Source organism: Vidua chalybeata, chromosome Z, assembly GCF_026979565.1.
Source record: "Vidua chalybeata isolate OUT-0048 chromosome Z, bVidCha1 merged haplotype, whole genome shotgun sequence".
Taxonomy (NCBI): domain Eukaryota; kingdom Metazoa; phylum Chordata; class Aves; order Passeriformes; family Viduidae; genus Vidua; species Vidua chalybeata.
The window spans coordinates 62251297-62272525 of record NC_071570.1 but is presented as its reverse complement, the minus strand read 5'-3'; the positions used below and the strand labels follow the sequence as shown (position 1 = coordinate 62272525).

Sequence of the window (21229 nt, the reverse complement as noted above, 5' to 3'; positions counted from 1 at the left end):
TCTTGTCTCTAGACTTGGTTGAATGCAAGAATTTAATTAGAAATTTGCAGATGTTTTCCACAGGATATGTAGAGTAGGATTTATGTTTCATCAATGAATGCACATTGGCTCTTATTTGATTATATACAAATGCACATCTTAAATACATGGGCAATGAATAGATCCTCAAAAGCAAATCCAAAACACCCAAGGACATACTTTCTATAGCACTGAGAAACAAGACATTGACATTAGGGCTATCACTTCTGCAGTATATGCAGACATAGAGTGGGAATCTACAATATAAACACAGAGAAAATTATTGGTTTTCATTCCAGTTTTATGATCTTTCACCCACACATTGAAAATGGGGATGCATCCTCTCTCCACCTGAAACTAGCTACCTGAAAGATTGGCAGCTGCCTGCAGAACAGACACACCTTGCACTTAGTACAAGGTGGGCAAGGTTTAATCAGGGGTGTGGTGATAAAAAGGCTGGGAGGGCTCACATTTCAAGCACTGACCTAGACAAACACAACAACACACAACATCTTTGCTGCAACCCAAGCTAGTTCCCTGATTCAACTTTTCCTACACACAGAATCACAATAGGTTGGAAGACACCACAGTGGGGCAACTGGTCCAACCTCTCTACTCAAGTAGGGTCCTCCTGGAACAAATGGCACAGGATTGTGTCTAGATGGTTGTGGAATATCTCCAGTGTGGGAGACGCCACATCCTCTCTGGACAATTTGTTCCAGTGTGCTGTCACCTGCATACCAAAGAAACTCTTCCACATGTTTAGGTAGAACTTCGTGTGCGTCAGTTTCTGTCTATTACCTCTAGTTTCATTGGTTTGCACCACTGAGAAGAGCCTGGACCCATCCTCTTGATACCCTTTAGAAATCGATACACATCTATGATGTCCCCTCTCAGCTGCCTCTTCTCAATGCCCAGCTCCCCCAGTCTTTTCTCATATGAGAGCTCCTCTAGACCTGTGACCAACTTAGTAGCTCTCTGCTGGACGTGCTCCAGCAGCTCCATGCCTCTCTTGTACTCAGGGGCCCAGAACTGCTCACAGTACATCAAATGGAGTGGCACCAGGGCTAAACAGAGGAGAAGGATCACCTCCCTCAGCCTGCTGGCAATGCTTCCCCTAATGCATTCCAGTATTCCTTTGGCCTTCTTGGCCACAAGGGCACACTGCTGGTTCACATACAGCTCTCCAATAGGATCCTCGGGTTTTTTTCCTCAGAGCTGCTTCCCAGCAGGTCAGCCTGTGTTGGTGCCTGGGGTTATCCATCCTCACATGCAGGACCCTGCGTTTACCCTTTTTGAATTTCCAAAGGTTCTTCTCTGCCTATCTGCCCAGTCTGTGAAGGTCCCTCTGAAGGGCTGCACAACTCTCTGAGGCATTGGCCACTCCCCTCAGCTTTGTATCATCTACAAACTTACTGAGGAGGCATTTGCCCCTTCATCCAAGTCATTGACAAGTTAAACAGCACTGAACCCAGAACAGAACCCTGGGGCACACCTGTAATGACAGGCCTCCGACTAAATTCTGTACCAGTGATCACAACCTTCTGGAATCTGACTCAGGAATCTGACTCTGTAATCTGGACTCAGCCAGTTCTTAACCCAACCTAAGTGTCCATTCATCCACCCTATACTTCTTGAGTTTTCTAATGAGGATATTGGGAGACGCAGCCTTGTAAAACTCAGGGCAGACAATATGCACTGCTCTCTCCTCATCCATCTGGGTAATTTTTTCATTGTAGTAGGCAATCAGGTTGGTCAAGCATGATTTACCTTTAGTGAATCTTTGCTGACTACTCCTAATCACATTTATGTCTTCCATGTTGGTAAACATGGCCTTCTCAATAAAGCGCTCATTCTTCTTTCCAGGGATCAAGGTGAGACTGACTGGTTGGTAGCTCCCTTTGCTCTCTTTCTTGCTCATTTTGAAGACTGGAGTGATATTTGTTTACTTCCAGTCCTCAGGCACCTCTCCTGATCTCCATGACCTCTCAAAGATGATAATGAGAGGCCTATTTATGATGTCTGCCAGATCTGTCAGCACTCATGGATGCATCCTGTCATGGCCTGTGGACTTGTGGGTGTGAAATTTATTCAGGTGCTATCTGACATAATCCTCCTTCAGTGAAGGAATGTCCTCCTGACATTCATACACCCTGGTCTCCTGGCTTAGAGATCCCTGGGAGCTGATGTTATTGGTGAAGACTGATGCAAAGAAGACATTCAATAACCCTACTTTCTCTGTGTCCTCTGTTACCAGAGTGCCCTCTATTTACTAATGGGTTCACACTATCCTTTGTTTTCCTTTTGTTATTTATGTATTTGAAAAAGCCCTTTTTGTCATCCTTGATATCCTTGCTTAGATTTATACTAGATGGACTTTGGTCTTTCTAGACTCACTGTAGCAGGGAAAGAGGGGTCCCTGAACATATTTTTCGCACTGTACAGTCACAAACATGACTTGTTTACATGCTCCTGTGTCTTGATACATTGCTGAGTCTGGCCTTTTAGAAACCTTGGGTTAATGCTTCCCCATCATCACAGCAAACTTCCATTTTGGGTTTACTTAAAAACAGGAAAAGAAATTAAATTAATTTTAAAATCCCTCTTAATTATTGGCACAAGAGGACAAAAAGTTGCCCTCTGGAGTCCTGCAAACTAGTTTAAAATGTCAAAGCTAGAGTTCCCCTCCAGTAAGTTATTCTCAGTAAATTTGGTCTGTTTGTTGCACACATACATATATAGATGTTTTTATATATGCTTTCTCATTGTGAAAAGCATTCTGGCTACTTAACAGGCATGCTTTCTCCTTGTGAAAAGCATTCTGGCTACTTAAGAGCATAAATTATGCTGATTCTATATGATTCAAAGTATAAAATATAAAATTATATCCCATTTTCAACATATGAATACACAGATTATGTAGAATGTGAAAGATCAAACTGGAAATTCTTCATTCTCATTTATGAGTTATTTTTTTCCATCCCACAGCTGCATTGGTTTCAACTGGGCTGAGTAAGGTCTCACATAAGACCACATTCTGGCCTTGTTTTAAAACCACATCAAATCTCTAATCTTGCAATCTGATCTGTGCAAAGACAGTTAGGTTAAGCCAGTGGGCTGTTTTTCTGGTGTGGGAAGACATTTTATGGATCAAGGCCATAGCAGTTAACCACCCAAACAAGAACATGACAAAGCTTCACTGCAGCATTTAATCTGATGTTTTTGAGGTTATATTAACTTTTAACTTCAGAGATGTGCAGTGATTCTCCACCAAAAAAGTATAATATTCTTGAAGCATTCTTACAACTTTAAGATGACAAACATCAAACAAATGTTAGAGAATAGCAGTGTAGTCACTTCTGTTAGTCTGAAGTGGACTACAGGAGGAAAATAGCAATGCCTGAAGAAAAGGTGATCCTTTCAGGACACCCATTCCTCCTGTTGAATTTTTGCATGATTGCTTTCCTGCTGTCTTATATTGACATTTCCAATTTGCTTGTGAGTAACATGGGCATGTGTCTTGGTTTGAAAAGACAGGTATCTGCTAAGGAAGGCAGGAATGTCTCTTGAAATGGAAAATTTAAATCTTCTCCCTCCAAATTATTATAATTTTGAAATTAAGGGGGGCTCTCAGGCAAAGATATGGGAGTAGGAATAACAGTTCTTTATTAGGAAAAATAAAAATGCAACAATACAAAACAACACTGACGGAGTCAGAATATGACCTGACAGGGTGTTGGTAGTAGTCTGATTAAATGTTGGCAGCAGTCCTTCTGGAATGACAGATGTGGTTCTGTTGAAGCAGAGATCCTGTAGAAGGGTATAGTTTTCCTCTGAAGGTCCAGTGGTGGTGTAGATGGGTCTGGTCTTCCTCTGGGAATCCAGTGGAAAAGAAAGCTGCTCCTCTGGGAATCCAGTGGGAAAAACCTGCCTGTGGTGTTCCAATCTCAGATTGTACCCAGGCAGGAATGCTTGGCTCCTCCCCCTGAGCAGAACATCTCCCAGTGGGATGATGTAATTTTATCAGACAGGCAGTGAGACTCAATGGCCCATTAACAGAAGATATTTCCCAGAGGGAGGATGGGTCATGGAAGAGATGAAGAAAACTGTCCCACCTGTTTTTAACAGGTGGTCTAATTAACATAAGGTAACTGCCCCACCTCTGACAGATGGCAATAGGATACACATCCCTGGCCACATCTTGCATTTGCAACCTAAGATAGTATGAAAGCTTAATCAGCCACCCAAAAGGTTTAACGACCACTAGACAGAAGTGATATTTCTGTGACAGTGAAACAGACGTACCTACCTATTTTAGACAGCTTTGTAGTGCCCATCTGCTTTCACTGCTATATATTTTAATACTAAAAGTGATCGGAAATATAAGTACTCTCAAGAGGGTACTTTTAATAAACTTTCACTGGACTCCGACTGGGACATTCACATCTCTGCAGCACTTCAATGTGTTCTCTTCTTACAGACATATCAGACATTTCACTCCTTTAGTGAATGGCATACAGATATATGGATGCACCCACATGAACCATGTTGTATCAGTGCGCAGCCAGGTGTACATTACAAATAGAAAAAACTGTGGCTTGACATGAATAAAAGTGTCCTATCATATTGTATATGAATTGATCTTTAATGACTTTATCTGACCATTGTTTTTTTATGCCATGAACAACACTGTAAGATTTCTTGGTTACCAACTGTTAAGCCCATATCATGAAGTTCCTATGCATCCATGGTTTCAGTTTTTAAATATATCTTCCCTGAGTAAAAGAAAAAATGGTGCAGGACCCAGAAGAAAGTCTTTGCCTTTGGGCTTCAGAGTCTTTTAACTCATAAAATAACATTGGTGGGCTACAGGTCTACAGCTGCTCGTCTGTGTTAGAACAGGACTGGAATGTCTCAGATCTATGAAGAATTGAATTCTTTCTGCATCTCCTTAGCTCATGAAAAGTCATATTGCTACCCACAAAGGTGCAAAGGTTGAATAAAATTTCATTTCAGACAGTGTGAATCCAATCCATCACCTGATTTTGGATTGCCATTTTGATAATTACCAGGAGCTGCATAATGGCTTAAAGGGCATCGCAGTAGGATTTCTCCTTGCTGGAGAGGAGAGCTGCAGAGGTTAATCAAAACAGGTACAGCCCTTCTTACCTGTTACTGCTTCTGCTCATCTCCCATTCAGCATCTGTCTAATCTGTTCATGTTCGGTACAGTATTCCCTGTCTATGCACTCAGAATGATCTGAATACAGCTGTCAACATCTTGATCAAGGCACAGCTCTAATTAGATTTCTCTGTTGTAATTGAAGGAAACATACTTCGAAAGTTGCTTCATGCCATATTTCAACCAACAGTAGCTGATTATGATGAAACTTCTGTTTTGTTTAAAAAAGGATATATTTCTAGTTAACTTCAAGCTTTCACTTAGGAAAGACTTTTGGAGCAAAGGTGAAGACCAAAAGGCTTAGCCCAAAATGTAAAGGCATGAAAGTAAAGGTGAGAAAAATTTAAATACTTAAATATAGGAGCTTAAAATGGAAACTTTTTGCTCCTCTTCAGCCATGGTTATTTTCTGTACTAATCTACCTGTCTCTATGAAACAGACAAAGGCACACATGTTATCAGTTTTGACTTGTTTTTGCAGCCAGACAAGAGGATATATTTAAGAAAATAATTATTGTAATAGTAACATAATAATAATAATAATAATAATAATAATAATAATAATAATAATAATAAAATTGTCAGAAAAATTACTACCACTGAGTACCAAAAATATGTAAAACAAATAAGGGTCAGGATCAGGAACACAGAAATATGAATATTTAATTAATGATAACAAAAGTGATGTGGGACATAGTATGCAAATGATGAGTGTCTCAGGCCAAACGTTCTCAATAGGAAAGCCGATAAGTAATTTGTTAAAAACAGCCCACATGACTGTTTTTTCAGCTCATGAGAAAATCCATGTTGAAAATATTTGCTGCTCAACAGCAAAACCAAACATGTTCCATAATGCAAGCATTAAGAGGATGTATAACCTACACAGTATTCACAGCTAGGAAAATGATAAGAAGCAGAGAAGCTTGAGGAGAAAAAACTTGCTAACCAGAGGTTTTTACATGTGCCACAGCACCCCATGTCGCATATGCTGATTTCTCAAGTAAACCTGTTGCCAACGGAAATTTTTTCTTGAACTGTAAAATTCATAGGATGTGCTTGGCTTGCATCAAGAACACAGCAGTTTATTCCCCACACAAACAGCTCTGTCTAGCTCGGCTGGATATAAACAGAAAGACTGCATCACTCATTATTTATACAAAGATAGCTGCATTCTGAAGATTCATAGGAACTGAAAATTGGTTTACTTCTGATTCTTACTGTTCTTTTGATTTTCAGGGCTGTCAGTCTACTGAAAACCATCTAGACCTTCATCCACAGGAAGGTAATCCACAAGTGACTTTTTCCCCCGAGAGTACTGATACTGCTTATTTAGTAATAATAATCATAAAGTATTTATATAAAGCACAATCTTTACTTGTACAAAGAATTTGTCTTCCAACTGTCCAACTGGCTTTTGAGACTACTTGTATGAGTAAGCAGTATGCCACAGCTACTGGCATCAATTTTGCTGCAGATGTTTGAAGAATATTCTCTGAGAAGAATATTCTAACATGTCTGGAATTGCATTACACTTATGTGTTCTGGCAAACAGTGGCTTTTTCAAAACAAAATGATTACTTTTATGAGTGAAGTGGAAGTTATCCAGAAGTGTTTTAGGATTCAAGTAAACTGGTTTTTACATTATGCACCTCCTTCTTTCCCCTTTTCTACCCACTGGTAGACCAAGCAGTTGAAAAACTGAAACAAGCTTAGCAAAGGGAGTAAGAGGAAAAATATTTTCCTGGTGCTTTGCATGCTGTCATCCACATCCTCTCACTTGTTCATGAAATGCCGCCACAATAAGGAATATATGAAATAAGTTCGCAGCAGTTTAAAGCAAAGCTTCAGTGAAAGAGGGTGTGAGAAGAAAGAATAGTGCAGCCAGTGGAAAAAGAACTATCGTTTTGGACAGGCAGAATACTGTGGATCTGCAGTCATCTAGGACTGTAAACCGAATCTTACCCTATTTTAAGAACATTTAAAGCATTTGTGGGACTGGGTCTCAGTTCAGGCTCTGAGATTAGCATTCCACTTGTGCAAAGTACCATGGAATTTTAATGAATAAAAGTAGCCAGAGTTTCTGCTCTCTTCCTGAGATCTGTGTATTTGCTAATTTAGACACTCATTTCACGTGTGACTTCAGTGGTGCATTTGTACCAGCACCATACTGAGGCAATGGTTAAAAAATCTGATACTGAGAAAAGTGGCATCTGTGAATCTTATATAGTCCTAGATACACACATAAATGTTTCCCCACCTTAGATAATGAGATATTAAAATGCTACAATGAACACAAAGATCTAAGAGGCCAGTCCATTTTGCTGTTGTGAGGGGTTTCTGGGTTTAAAATAATGGAAAAAAAATCAAGACATTATTTAAATTTCTGTTCTAAATGCATGACTATTTTTCCTTAAGAAATGAGTCACTAGGACATGATTATCATTGCACTTGTTTTTGTCAAACAGAGTTACTATATGAAATAACATTTCAGACCCTTTATGCTGGGTCCTCAAGGGAGTTGGGTATTTAATTCATTTTGGTAAAACCAAACAGACATTTTTCAAGGTCTCTGTCTTAGCTAGTGCTTGTCTTTATGACAGGTTTTCTGAATTATTTTTCCCTTTAAAATTTTCATTTAGAGTTGCAGGGACCCACCAGCAGCAAAAAATGAGAGGAGCTGGGTAGGGAACTTCTTGGTCTCATAATGACCATCCAAAAACCTTTTTCTAGCCTGAGAATCAAGATACTTGACCCAAATCTAAAATTTTGTGTAAGTCATTTATGTTCCTTTAAAAAGACTGTTCAAAAATTTTGTTTTTAGCCTTGAAATAAGGCATTGTGAGATGTGTAGCAGATGCTTTGGGACAAAGTTTTAAGCCTTTTATTGACATTTGCTTTGGAAAAAAAAATAGGTAGCTGTCTGTATAAAATCTGGTCACACAGTCTTGAAAATCTGTCTGTATTCTTTTTTTTAATCAAAACTATACAATAGTATGTAATGTGGTCTTTTTTATTTCAATAGCATGAAATATTTTGGATATTAGCTGCTTCTTAAAATGACTATAAATTTCAACAAATACCAAGAAAGACAACAACTTCAAACAAAAGTGGAAACACCTCACCACAACAACCAAATCTTTCCAGAGCCTTTCATCCAACATTTCTGGAGTTTTACTGCACTCTCTAGTGCAGTTTTGGGAGCTATAAAAATCTGTTCATTGTCATTTAATGTCACAAGTTAGAGTAATTGCTTATATGCTGAATTTTAATATTTGTGTTTTTGTTGTAATTTAAAAGGAATGTTAAAAAAATGTTATAAACTGCTGGAGCACAGTCGGGTTTTGGTAAAATCTGGCTAGATTACATATTCTCTTCATATGGGTGGGCATACCCATCACTGGAAGTAGCTGCTGGGTCTTGAACAAGGTAAAAGAAGAGGCTGATAAGAGGCATATTCTGTGAGGGGGTATAGTGATTTTTATTATGCCAATGTCCTCCTTTACATAATGGGTCAGGTGTGAAAACTCCACTCTGGGAGAGCACAGGAAATTCAAAGTAGTTTGAAGGTATCCCTGCCTTTTGATGGACCATAGTTGACTCAATTGCGCTGACAGGAGAGGCATCTGTAATGTCTTAAACAATCAAAGACTCCTGAAGTGTTCTATAATCCACAGCATTGCATCATTAGTGTGAAACTTCCCACCCCTGACCTGGGCATTCCCACCTGACCATAAGTGAATATAAACACAGTGGATTCTGATGTTTTGTGGGCTTTCCCCCATTCCTGACAGATCAAGCCAGTGACCATCACTTCGACCAACAGATATCAAAATTGTAACATAAAGGTCTCCTTTCAGCATCCAACAGATGGTAACTCTATACCTTTCTAATTTCTTTTTACTATTTTTTCTATTTCTACCTTACATTTATTGTTAAATAAAAATCCATTCTATTGACTTTGTCATATGGTCTTGTTTGCAATAACCAGATCTCAGCACTATATAATTACCTTTTAAGTTAATTACTCTTAATTAATTACTGTTTCTCCTTATGACTCTATTCTCCTCAAACTGTATCAGTTGAGTTTTTCATTATTTCCCAAATAAGAAAAAATCCAAATGAAAAAACAAGAGCAAAGTTCACAAGCAAAGATTATAGTCTTCTGCAGAGTTCTCAGTACGTGAGCATATTCAAGATAGCATTCTTACTGATGTAGAGGTTGCTACTTTTTATGATGCCTAGTTAGTAAAGTCAATAGCAGTAAAGCCTTAGACTTGGTAGCAAGTGGCTATAAACAGCCACATCACATTTCCAGCAAAAACAATGCGGTTGTTTTTAGCACTGCTCTACCAAGGATGTATGTATTTTATTTTCTTCTTGTATATACAATTAAAATAATTCCAATCACAGAACTCTGCCCCGCATTTATGTCTGAAACAGACCATGGGGGATGCCACTCAAAAGTGAAAAACCTGCCCTTCCTTGGGCCAAATAATGAAAGAAAAGCCTAGCAGTGCAGCATTACTCACCAGACTTCTATTAAAATTTTGAATTTGTTGACTAATTACTAATACTTGCCTCAGTGTGCAATAAAAAGAGAGATGTCATAAGCAGTCTTTTCCCCTTCTGTGTGGAAAAGATGGAAGTATTACCTTTGTCCCAGCTTTGGCCAGAACCTGGAGGTTATTCTATACCACCTCACAGAGTTACTGGGGCCAGGGGGAAGTGACTCTCTGGCTTCCAAGAAGGGCATAGTTTCTGATTGAAGAGTAGTGGTGGCATTGTCAGACATTGTTCATTTCCTTGGAGTCCTTGGTGAGAATTCTTGCAAGTGAATCACCCTCTCTTTTACATACTTTTGTTGTTACTGTCCATTTTCTTATCTCATTGTTGTTTGCAATAAACTGTTCTTATCTCAACCAGTGATCTTCACCTTTTGTGCATCCAACTCTCAACTCTATCCTGCTGGAGCAGGAGTGAACTAGTGACATATGGTTTGGGAGAGTCTTGATGAGGATGCTGAATTAGGGAGTACCATTCCTAAACCATGACAACCTTTCATCAGGCAAGTAATAAGGAATTGCATGCATGGAGTATAGGCAGGTTCTCTTCTTGCTGTAGAGGATTTCCACCAGTGCCTGTGTTCTTGTTGAGTAATAATGAGATACCATAATGAAACAGTAGAAGATGTATGTCAGATGGTTCTCCAATAACATTAGGAAAAAAAGCAGCTGATGTATGGGATATTGAAGGCAGATTAAGTTGTTAATGCATATTAGTATATTCTTAATTTCCTTTTAATTGAAAAAGACATATTGACTTTAATTAAAACCATTTCACAGGAACTGTCAATTAGCACATGTCAAACTAGTTAATTCAGAACAGAATTCTTTTAATTAGGGTCTGCTTTCCTTTGACTGTGGGGCCAATGAAATCAGCCTTTCCTTATCAAGAATTTAAATGTCTCAAAGAAATACAATACAAATCTCTAAAACTCTTGTCTATTATTAGAAGGCCATATGGATAACATTAAAATGATGGTGCTGGCATTGTTCATGCAACAGATATCAGAGTTTCCTTTAAAAAAAAATAAAAAGATGGCTTTGAAGAAAGACTATTTATAATACACAGATTTATCCTACATTAAAGAGACTACAAAATTTATGACATGGATACTCACATTTAAATTATTTAATATGTCTGTTTAAATTAATGGGCCTACTCAAACATGTTGTGTGTTCTGTGAGCCAAAGACACATAAAACATTTTCAAAGCATGCAGCATGCAGTTCTTCCCTTAAATGAACTATAATCAAAAGGAGAAAAGAGACTAGATTTTTGGTTTTTTTGGACAATAGCATCATTGTTAACTTTCATTGCATGTGAAGATTTAACAGTGATTGCTAATCCAGTGGCTGTGAACATCAGTGTGCTAATGTCATCTCAGTTGTCAAATACTATATAGTCCCTGCCTTGACTTTCACATACTTTCTGAATATATCTCTAACTTGCTGATGGGTCTCTGCCTCTTGTCTGATGTACTGCTGTAAAGATCTTCTCCATGGTTTCTGAGAACCTCCATGTGTGACATCTGTAATGATGGTCACATCCCTTCATGAGTAAGAACAGCTGAGAAAAATATAACAAATCATAAAAGGAATAATTGCAAAACCTAGACTTAGTCTAATCATACAGGGTTTAGCCACTGTTTTACTGACCTCTGTCAACATAGGATTACAGAGATTAGTGAAAGGAATACTTAATAACTGAACTGTGGATTCTAAAGAGGATTATCTGGTAAGATATTTCATGTATCCTGATGGTTTGTTGTATATATTAGGAACCTGATTATGGGCCTGACTAACTCAACTGTAAAAGAAGAATCATTATCCAAAATTAAGAATAATTAGTATGCATTAAAATTTAATGTGTCTTAGAAGTACACTTTACTTAGGATCCTACCCATACCAATTTTTCCCCCAGGGCAACTCTCTGGTAGGGGGTGGGTGTAGAGTTGTAGGAGCGCCATTTGTTAAAATCTGTGTTAAGGTTTCTACAAAACCTTGAAAACGGATGAACTTAAACTAGATGATCTACAAAACCAAAATATTGTGCCCCAGGACACAGCCTTCAGCTCAAGCAAGAGGCTGTGTAGAGATGTTACTTCACTGCCTAGTCTCCTGTGTAAAGCATACACTGAGTATAACTAATAACTGTAGTTCTTTTAAATGTGACTGTAGATTGGTAACATAAGACCCTTATATTTATTCATTAATCCCATTGTGGTCCATATTAAATCTGTGCTCATCAATTTAAATGCTTACCATAATTTAGAACCCATTCAGCTGATCTAAGTCACTTTGGCACTGAATTGTGTATTTCAACTTCTTTTATAACACAGCAGAAACAGTGTTTTGCATTTTGATCATCTTGCTCAATACATTATTTGCTTCAAAATAGCAATTAGCAATAACTTTTCTTTTAAAATCACTCCTACAGTGGCTGTGCATAGGAAGTATGGTTATGTTCACCAGAAGGGTTGTAAAACCGTGGGTGACTGCCTTTATTGCTCTGTTATACTGAACTTCAAACTGTAAAAATATTTGAACAGTTTAAATGATAAGAAATTCTCAGATTATGGTGAAATTTTTAATCTTTGTAGTATTTCAGCCACATGGTTAATTATTGATGTAGCTCATACATCATGGCAGGAACAATGGTGAAACAGTTTATGAAGGGAAAGTAATATACTGAACCCTTACACAAAGCCAGTTAGAAAAGGAATTAAAAGCAGAAGATCCTCACTGAAAATATACCAAAGCACCTCTCAGCATAGCCTACTATGTGCCATGCTGTCAAAGCAGTGCAAAGTATTCATTTTTTTTTTGGCAATTAATACTAAGGTGACTCATTGCTTAGCAGCAGCCCTAATATTTACACCCCTATGGATCTCATGACTTAGTAGCAAGCTTTGACTTCAATTAAACCTGTCAGTTTCTGATTGCAAGAAATAATTACAGAACTTCAAAAGCACTTGAACTTCAGCAAGATCTTTACAATTATATATATAATATCTTTCTGCCTTTGTTGGCTCCTTGATCTTCTGTGGCAGCCCCAGCCTCTCTGTCAACTTTGTTCTGTAAGAAGCTGAACCTTAAAACTATTAAATATATATATATATATATATATATATGAAAATGCTGCAGTATACAATGGATTTCACCCAGTCTGACATTCTTTTTGGGATAAATGCTTAAAAAAAGTTGCCCATGTGAATCATGTACTGTTCATGTATTGTTCATGAATCAAATGAAGAGCCATTTAAAAATTACAAACATTACAGAAATGTAATAGCTTTTTAACAGATTATTTAAATTACCGTAGCTCTAATTTCCAATCATTTTATGCAAACAGCTATGGCAGAACTATCCCAGAAAAGGGAGTAACTTTCTGATAGAACTCATTTCTTGTTGGATTTAAGAAATATTTTAGAAGTGATAATTTCTCAATTATGTACTTGTCCTTCAGAGCACAACCATAGAGGGTATAAGAATACAATCTACAACCCCAGATGAAAACACAAAGAGTTCGGAGGATTCATTCCATTCTTACAATCACAGTGAATAAAGCCTTATACACATACAGAGTAGAAATTATGATTTGTTCTGACTCGTATATAGATCACTTCCTCAGGAGCCTTTAGTCCCTATGGCTTGCCTTGCCTGGCACTTCCTCCTATTCCAAGGAGGACTTTGAGTCATGACAGCTGTGCTCATGTTAAACCATGATAGCAACTGATTAGCAGCACCCAAAGATGGAGACCCCACCCGTTAAACTGTGAGAGTTCCTTGCTCAGTCTTCTAGACTGATGTCTTTTGTTGCTAATGTTTTGAAGCACAGCCCAGATTTTTTCAAAAACCTCTGTCTTTTGGACAACTGTGTCTTCTGCTGGCTATTTTTGAAGAAATCAGTCTTTGTGTTAAGCAAGAAAAACGGCATGGTCGAAAAAATAATGCTAAGGTACCTAATTCCTACAGCATGAAGTTTAATAAGTCTAAGTGCAGAGTTCTACATTTTGGCCACAAAAATCCCCTACAGCATTACAAGCTGAGGACAGTGTGGCTGGACAGTGTTCAGGCGGAAAGGGACCTGGGGGTGCTGGTCAACAGCCAGTTGGATATGAGCCAGCAATGTGCCTTGGTGGCCAAGAAGGCTAATGGCATCCTGGCCTGCATCAGGAATAGTGTGGCCAGCAGGAGTAGGGAGGTCATTCTGCCCCTGTACTCGGCGCTGGTAAGACCACATCTTGAGTGCTGTGTCCAGGTCTGGGCCCCTCAGTTTAGGAAGGATATTGAGATGCTTGAGCACGTCCAGAGGAGGGCAATGAGGCTGGTGAGGGGCTTGGAACACAAGCCCTATGAGGAACGTTTGAAGGAGCTGGGGTTGTTTAGCCTGGAGAAGAGCAGGCTTAGAGGTGACCTTATTGCTCTCTACAACTTCCTGAAGGGAGGTTGTAGACAGGTAGGGGTTGGTCTCTTTCACCGGGCAGCAACTGACAGAACAAGAGGACACAAGCTCAAGCTACGTCAGGGAAGGTACAGGTTGGATATTAGGAAGAAATTTTTCAATGAAAGAATAATAAAGTACTGGAATTGTCTTCCCAGGGAGGTGGTAGAATCACCATCTCTGGATGTGTTTAAAAAAAGACTGGACATGGCACTTGGTGCTATAGTCTAGTTGAGGTGTTAGGGCATAGGTTGGACTTGATGATCTTAGAGGTCTCTTCCAACCTCATGATTCTGTGATTCTGTGATTCTGTATTTATTTGCAATGTTTTTTATTAGCTGTAAACAAAATGAGGCTTTCTCCACATTTTGAACAAGGGACCTATGGACCATCCGCAGTTCACTGATCATAGATGAGGAGCTGCTGGCTTTGCTCCCATTGTGTCTGTGAGCATATTCTTTCAGGTCATGTTGTCTCACACTACAGCAATATTACCTAATACTTTATTAAACAATTCTACAAGCATAACTAAAGCATTTGGGTTGTTAACATATATTTAAGAAGGTTTCAAATCAGCACATTGTATTTTGCAGTGAAATCATAAAAATATGCCAACATAAGCACTTCTAATGATGAAAATGTTGCATCTGTTTCCCTATTATCCCATAAAATAACTATGTATTTTTATTTATATGAGTAATTTTAGATACAAATATTTTACCAAAACCCCATTCATTTAGGAAATATATAAACACAATGAGCTTAATAAAAGAAAGTGTTTTAAAACATATTTTAATGATTATAAAATGAAAAGAAAAAAAAAAGTCCTAAACTACTTTTCTTTCTTCCTCACGATGAGAAAGAAATATAGGTTATCATCTGTCATATTTTTTGTCATGTGGCAGTGAAGTGAAATTTGTGCCTCACACCATGTATTCTTTACATGATGAAAAGGAGTATAATTTAATTTTTTTATTTGAAGGTTCTGCCTGGGCACATAGGCTACCAATTTTATTTTTATTGCAGTGCATGGATAACTAAGTCACATATCCTTATGTTAATGCAGAGTACATAGGAAAGGGAAAGTATAATTTTTGTTGTTGCTTTTATAATTTGAAATTTCCATAGTGTTTATGCACATTGGCTACCATTTCATTTTTACTGCACTGCACTGATAGCAATGTCACATATAATTAACACCAAGGTAGGAAAAAAAAAAAAAAAAAGGAAAACCAGATTTTCCCACTTGCCTCTGTTATGAACATTGAATTTTTTGTATTGTGTGAATAGCATTTCCAGAGGGTGGTGGATATACTGAAAGATCTTACCTCCATTGCAAAAGAAGTATAATGGTATATGTGTTTGTATTGCTCCATAAGAGAGTGGATAGAAAATATAGTGGTACTCACATTTCTTATCAGTGGGATACAAGTTGGTTCAATATCTAGGAACAGTTAATGTAGAAACAGCCATTTCCCAGGAAAACTGGAATAATAACAGAATTTAATTTCCCCAAATCAGTATATTTTATTCAAGTGCTTATCTCATGCATCCCAAAATAACTTCTGTGTCCACTTCACTGCCTTTTAGCTTCTGAGCAGAGAATGTGACACCCTCTTTAGGATATGTAGGGGTACTCTGTAGCTGTGGTGGACTCATTCCTCATCAACAACTTGTATAAACAACAGTCACCAGGTTGGACACGATGCCCACCTACATAGGGAGGACCAGACAGCTGCATGAATGGTTTCTTCTCCCTAATGTGTTATTTTACAAGTTAGCACAAACAGCAAGCAGACGTATGGCCCTTGGATTAAATTTGGGAAAATTGTGCCTTATTATGGTGGATCTATTGTGAGCAATTGTCTCAGTTTTGGAGAGCAAAAGAGGTCAGCTTGTTTTACTTTAGAATTTATTATTAGAATTTGCATATCATACACAACACTGCCTCTTTATCCTGGACCTTCGGAGCAACTGTGTTGTGGTACTGTAAACTGACTTTAATTTTTAAGAAGCCACCCTTGGACAGACAGAAATAGGGCTGCCGACAGGAGATGTCAAGCTCTAGTACAGTCCTTCATCTACAGCTTGGGTAGTTCTACTAGTCTGAGAAAGATCTTATGCACTGTGGCTTGTGCCCTGCTCTTTAGGCAGAATACCACAAGCTGGAAAAAAAAGCTACTGAAAAGACTGGAAGGCATGTCTTTGAAGAGCAGCTGAGCACTCTGGGTTTATTTAGTTTGGAGAAAAGGGGGCTGAGGTGTGAGGTCATTGCTGTCTACAACTTTCTGAGAAAGGGAACTGGAGAGGGAGGTGCTGATTTCTTCCTGGAATCCAGCAGGATGTGTGGAAATGGTTCAAACCTGTTTCAGGGAAGGTTGAAGCTTGCTATTAGGAAGCATTTTTTTATTGAAAGGGTGGCCAAACACTGGGAATAGAGGGATGCCCCAAACCTGTCAATGTTTAAGAGGCATTTAGGTTATGTGCTGAATAACATGCTTTAACTTGTTATTTAGGTAAGTAACTCACCACCTGAAGTGGTGAGGCAAGTGGACTGTTTCCCTATTATCCCATAAAATAACTATGTATTTTTATTTATATGAGTAATTTTAGATACAAATATTTTACCAAAACCCCATTCATTTAGGAAATATATAAACACAATGAGCTTAATAAAAGAAAGTGTAAAAAGTGTAAAAAAGTGTAAAAAGTGTAAAAAGTGTAAAAGAAAGTTGTAAGTCCTTTTCAATCAAAATTATTTCTCCTCTCCTCTCCTCTCCTCTCCTCTCCTCTCCTCTCCTCTCCTCTCCTCTCCTCTCCTCTCCTCTCCTCTCCTCTCCTCTCCTCTCCTCTCCTCTCCTCTCCTCTCCTCTCCTCTCCTCTCCTCTCCTCTCCTCTCCTCTCCTCTCCTCTCCTCTCCTCTCCTCTCCTCTCCTCTCCTCTCCTCTCCTCTCCTCTCCTCTCCTCTCCTCTCCTCTCCTCTCCTCTCCTCTCCTCTCCTCTCCTCTCCTCTCCTCTCCGAACTTTTTTCTGTCAGAAACTTATCCTTAGGGCCTTCTAGTTAGCAGCTCTTTTCATGTCATGTTATCAACCCACACCTCTCAGAGACTCTTCAATGGAGTGTGTACTTCTTGAATAAAAACTTCTTGTGCAATCTTCAGAATAAAATAATTCTTCTTCTAATTTGATCATTTGACCTGGTAGCTGAGATACAAAGAGACTCCTTTCTTTACAAATAGGAAAAACCAAATACTATAGCTTATAAACATTATCATGGTCTGGCAAAGAAAATTTTGTATGAAGCACAATATTGAATAGTAAGTGTCTTAATAAGCAGGAAAAGAGAATTTTTTTGAATGCTCTGTTTACCACAGTCGCCTACTTATCTCTCACTCAGGCAATACTACATTGAAAGGTAATGTCTGTGAATTGGAGAAATAAGGATTTGACCACAATGTAGAAAGACAATTTTCCTATTTTGGGAACTTATGCACCAATTAAAAAAGCAATTATAGTTTTTCAGCAGATTAACTGTGAGTTTATTACAATAATTGTCTGATATTATATATTGTTAAGTTATATTTAATACTTGTTATGAGATTAAGACACAAATATACATCTAGTTTAAGGAAATATCTTCAAAATTCAGTTGTAAGAGAGATGTATTAAACCAAATATTGAAATTAATGGTGATCGGATCATTTAATGTCTAATATGTCTAACAGCAAAGAAGAAATTGCTGACTAAGACAGTGGAGAGAGAAATATTGGTGTCATCACTGTGTCTTTGCAAGCACTTCCCCAAATGTTTATACATGTAAGCACTGACTAAAAATCACTTAAATATTTAATCTGATGCTATCAGAGCTTTTGCTGATTGTTTACTATGTTTGACCTGCTTATCTAAGTACTTTAAACTAGTGTATTGTCTGAAACTAACTTGCAACAGGTGAGTTTAAAGGCTAGTTTAAAACATCTGTGTTGATTATAAAATGAACAGAATAATTCTAAATTATTTCAAAATTTATGTAAAAATGAGTGTATCAAAGTACACTAAAGCATCTGACTATTTACACCCAAATTTTAAAATCATAAATATACAATAATTAACCAGTAATTTTGAAATAGATAATTTCTCTCTATGATTTAATAATGGAAATCTTCAGGCTAGCATGTTCTACAGAAGACAAGCAAATGTTTAGTGAAAAAAAATAAAGAGAATGCATGCTGGTACTCCTTTGAAAACAACTTTCAATGTGAAAACACTGTTAACACATTTGATCTGTCATGATGGGTAGCAGAATATGACTTTACAAAAATTAAAAGAAATGGTTATTGGAATGGACCAATATTTGGAACAAAAAATATTTGACAAGGGTTATATTTCTGGACATCTAGTACAAGCAATTATTGGTAATAATAATATTTCTTTTCATTGATGACTATCAGAGATATTAAAATGGTTTTTGGTAGTCTGTTTACCATATGTCATTTTTCTTGCATACCAAAGAAGTTCAAATAAAATTATTTGGGAAGAACACTATTACTTTTCTGCCCTAGATTTATGATTTTATTCATAATAGGAGCTGATTTCATGTTATGCCATCAAGTGACTTTGTGTATTACCCAACAGCTTTCTTCCTGTCAATCCAAAGCTGGGCCAAAGCTTTGGAAGGCAAAAACTGCTCACTGACCCACATACTTCTTTCTTGCTCTCAAAACATTACATCAGAGCATTTGTTGTAGGGCACCACAACTAGACATGGAGAATTTTTTGCAGCAGAACAAGATGCTAAGGAATGATCCGCAGATTTCCATGGGGTTGTCTCCTGTTCATGGTTGGTGTTGCAACTTGCTCTCCGCAGATGAAAGTTACTTCCCATTAATAATTGATGCTGCAATACATCCTAGTCTGTTTTAGTGACAGATAGTGTTGCTTAGTTTAAAGAACCACTGCCAGGAGCTTAATAGCCTTTGGTTTTGATGAGCAGAAAACAGGCTAACACTGGCCTCCATTTTTTTCAGTAACACTTGAAAAACAACTACTGCCATGATCACAAAGTAGTAGCAATCCCTTTCCACAAACTCAGTTCATTCATAACCTTGTGACATAGACCATAAATAGCCTTCTTATATTTCACACACATGAACAATTAACGTGAACAGTATATACATTTACAAAAAAAAACAAACTAAAGTGCTATATGAACAACCCATCTATTAGCAAAGGGTTAATTTCCTATTCCACATGAAATCCAGACTGTATGCCTAGCTGACTTTCTTGCTATGACACTATACTGGTTGCAGGTATAAAGTGGTAGCAAGGAAAATATTAATCACTTGGCACTGGGGCTGCTACTACAAAAGTTACACTAGAGAAAAAAATTTAAGAAGAGGCTGAGATCTGGATCATGGAAAAGCTCATATGATTTTCTGTGCCAGATTATAGAGTTTAGAAATGAAAAAATATTTAAAAGGAAGCTATTTTTGGTTTTGAAAATTATTCTTGGTGAGTTTATTGAATATGTTTTATTTGCACAGATGATTAGTATGATAATAATAGCAAAATGCTAAAAGAATATGTTGGAATTCCAAAGCAGTAAATCAGAAAATACTTACTTGAACAAATAACTTTTTGTCTGCTTTATACCTAAAACCCAGGTACCCTACAGGAATATAAGACAGAATAACAGTTAGGCCACTTTTTTTTTTTTAAACAAATTTATCTTTGTGCTTTGAAAACTGGAAAAGATATCTTGTCTGATGAATTGGATGTTTTAGTTTTTAAGTAATATAATTAAAAGTGTTGATGACAGTTAGGGTAGAAAAGCAACTCAAAGTAGTGTATTTAAGAAAATACCAACATTTTTTACATGCTTCAATCTTACCACAATTTCTTGCTCAAGATTTACCGAAAGAAAAAGAAAGATTAAATTCATAGAGTATTTAATCCTGTCTTTTGTTCAACATGAGAAAATATTTTTGCCTTCCAAATGCAATGATGCTGATTTGCATTTTCAAAAAAAAAAAATTGTTAAACAATAAGAATAGGGAAATAATTTCCACCACTGGAAATGTCCATTTTACTTTTTAAATCTTTATTCACCATGTAACTTCTACGAGAAACTGTCAGTTTGTTCTATTATCTGAGATAACACAGGGCCAAACAATGGGCAGATGGAACAGTCAAGAAAAATAAGAGGTCCACAGAAATTCTGTTACTTGTATACCTTTAGATTATCAGGAAAGTGACCCTAGAAAGATCAAAATGTTCAGGAAGCCTTCTCCTTCCCAGACATGAGGTAAGAAAACCTGACAGTTTAAAGGATAATGCAGTCTCAATCATTCATCTAAAGGAATGACCAAGCCCATTTACCCATTTTCATGAAAAGAGACCAGACTTCCTGGCAACATATGTAGCACCAGTGTAGACAATGCTGCAGGTTTGGAAGGACCTGCAGTAAGCCAACTGCCACCCCTGGGGCAGTGGAAACCTAAGGGTGGATCTGATTGGCAAGTTATGTTGTGAGTTGCAGCAAAGTTGAGAAGGAAAACTCTTTTGGATAGGAAATGATAATAGCACAAAATATTCCCTTAAAAATAATAAAATATAGAATCATAGGTGGATCTAGGAAGAGACTCTTAAAATTCATCTAGTCTAATCCCTCTGCCACGGGTAGGGACATCTTCAACTAGATAACGCTGCTCCTAGCCCCATCCAACCTGGCCTTGAATGTTTCTTGAAATGGGGTGGGTATCTACCACTTCTGTGGGCAACCTGGTCCACTGTCTCAACATCCTAATCTTAAAATATTTCTTCCTTATATCTAGTCTGAATATATCTGTTTTCAGTTTAATGTAATTATCCCTCATCCTTTCATTCCATATCCTTGTCAAAAGTCCCTTACCAGCTCTGTTTTAGCCCCTGTACGTGCCATAAGGTCTCTCTGGAGACCTTTTATCCAGGTTGAACAACTCCCAATTCTTTCAGCCTGTCTTCATAGGAGAGGTGTTTCAGGCCTTGTGG

The 21229-nt window shown here is 37.6% G+C and overlaps 1 long non-coding RNA gene across 1 annotated transcript; it reads left to right on the top strand.

Annotated features, from left to right (window-relative positions):
* The first annotated feature begins 6431 nt into the window (after positions 1-6431).
* On the top strand, positions 6432-8531 carry LOC128782223 (uncharacterized). The gene is made up of 2 exons (XR_008428707.1): positions 6432-6480; positions 8221-8531. It is a non-coding gene; the product is annotated as an uncharacterized LOC128782223 (long non-coding RNA).
* Positions 8532-21229: the final 12698 nt, after the last annotated feature.